The sequence below is a fragment of the Aplidium turbinatum genome, chromosome 10 (genome assembly GCF_918807975.1).
Source record: "Aplidium turbinatum chromosome 10, kaAplTurb1.1, whole genome shotgun sequence".
Taxonomy (NCBI): Eukaryota; Metazoa; Chordata; class Ascidiacea; order Aplousobranchia; family Polyclinidae; genus Aplidium; species Aplidium turbinatum.
The window spans coordinates 11,877,919-11,880,554 of record NC_137481.1 but is presented as its reverse complement, the minus strand read 5'-3'; positions in this window follow the sequence as shown (position 1 = coordinate 11,880,554).

Below are 2,636 nucleotides of genomic sequence, written 5' to 3'. Positions count from 1 at the left end.
CTACATAGAGCAACATTGATTGTGCATGTGCTTGACAGTTGTAGTGTACCAAGAATCGATAGCGATAGAAACATGTTTCGAAATTTGGGCTGGTCTTATCTTATCTGTACCGCACCGTTAATTCTTCCTACAATGGGTTTCGATCACCATAATATATGCACCAGTTTAGTCCATTGATCAGTTGGAAAGTCGAAATAAGCTTTCTGTAAGTTACCGATGAGGGCTCAATCAGATTTTAGAGGCCACAGATCACTAAGAAGACCTTCCGTCTTTCTACACTGATTAGGCTACAGCCCGTTGCTGCAATATGTTAGCTAACGTGTAGGCTACTTTACTTTTTTACACACAAAATGACTTATCATAGGCCTACAGCAGGCTAGTCGAATAGATAACTGATTCCGAAAATTGCTTATTGCAAATGAATGACTTTTAACTGTTTGAAGGTTGGGGGGGGGGCTGTCAATTCAACTTTTTTGCATCAACAGTTGTATCTCTAAAACCACTGAGGCTGCGACTATGAGATTTCTTGACTTTTCCTAACTTTCATTCACCTCTATTGAGCTGAAATTTTGAGCGAATAAAGATTATAAATTGAGAGATATAAGGCATTTCTCAGCACATCCTCTGAAATATTTCATATTCTATTGTTCAAAATTTTCCCACCAGCTGGATGAAAGTAATTAATTTGGCCCATGTCTCGTTAATCCTAACTGCTTCACAGCGTGAAGGAAATTGACAGTATGCGTGGACCTTTTGTTCTCACCACGGCTTATAAGCGACGTCGATACAAGAAAAGTTTCAACTTTGATACGATGAGTTACCGTCGCTTGCGGTTGAAATTGCGTAAAATTAAACATAAGACTTGGTGCCAATGCATCTAGAGCGAGAATAGTTTTTCGCAGACAATTATGTCCTTTCAATCAAACAAAGCATAGGCTACAACGTTATTGCCTACTATAGAAGCTGCTCTGTAACATATTATGATTTTGGTTTCAAATCTTTCCTTTTGTCCGACACACTATCAAAAGCAGAAAAGGCGTCGATGTTCCCAAAGCTTCTCACATATACTTGTAAACATTTATTTCCAAGTCGACATGTAAAGATTTGAAATGCAATACACTTCTCATTTGTGTAGGATAAACCAGAACATCACGCTTTTGTGAAAAGGACGATCATTCCACCACGTTTATACGTGATGCAGCTTAGTTGAATCAATATATTCGAGGCTTCTTGTACCAGGTTCACTGTCACTGATAAACTAAACCGCGATGCAGTACCTCGCAAAGCAATTGTAGCGTAACATTTCCATGTGCTATAACTCGTCATAAATTGTGAAAACTTGTGTATTTACTTGTCAAGTTGTCTCATGTGAAATATAAGTTTGCATAGCAATGTCACAATGAAATCTTATCTCCGTTTACCAAACTAAAGATATGAACTTATGCGACGTCTTGCAACGTTGAATCGACGGAAAGGCGGGTAACTGCCAAACTGAACTGAGAATGCATGAAAGAAATCGTTTATTATCGAATGGACGTGACGTCAGAAAACGATGAATCGACATAGGCTAGCGGCGAGAGATATTTTAGTTAGATAATGACACGCGGCAGCGCGTTTACATTGAATAAAAATACCTTTATTTTATCTATTTCTATTTCCATTTTTCCTAGTTTCGTCTCACAATAACAAACAAATGAAGTTACGCATATTTACTAAATTATTCAATAAACAATAATGCATCATCCAGCATTATGTCAGCGCTGATTGACTAGACATATTCACGAGTTGTGTGAGAATTGTATTCGATTAATCGCATTATTTATTGTAGGTAACACCTGCAAAAATTCAAGCAATTGCAGACTCTGCCTTCATAAGTGTAGTTTAGAAGTAGCCATCTCATATTGAGCCAATCCAATCAATGTAAAATAGAACGCTTTTACTTGATAGCGCGTGTGATATATAGGTTTTATCTAACAACTACTTTCAGTTACATTGAAAGTGAATGAGTAAGCATTATGCAGTCTGCGACAAGGACTGGAAATGTATAATCAGAAAATATAATATCATAAAGTATATTGCGTTATGTACATCTAGTAATTTTTATGAACATGGTATCATTTTGCAGGCAGGCGTTTTTATAGAGATACAAACTTATTCCATAGTTTGATTTATGGCACTTATCCAACTGTTTCATAATGCGAATAGCTGTTTTAGTTGAATTTAGAAAAAAATATAACTTATAACCGCAGACAGATGCAACTTTTTTCATGCTTTAGGCAATCGGCAGTACGGTGAACTATAGTGGTACATAACATAACCCATATGCGGGGTAATCGCAAGGGTCAACCCAAGTAATGGAAAGGTTCTTTTTGAATTATGGTGATGGAATTCTTGTAATGCTATTGAACTTCATCTTTTTATGAAAAGCTTATATTGTTTGCATTTGCAAGAAATATCAAACTTTTGGATTTTTTTTATCACTAAACTGTCCGTTAGTAGAATGTTTCTTTATTACCTTAGTTAGGCCTATTGGTAAGTCAGGAAAGTATTTGTTGATGTGACATATGAGGATATTGTAAGAGACCGAGTTATTTTGTAAATAGTATTTGATTTTTGGACACCATCAAAATTTTCTC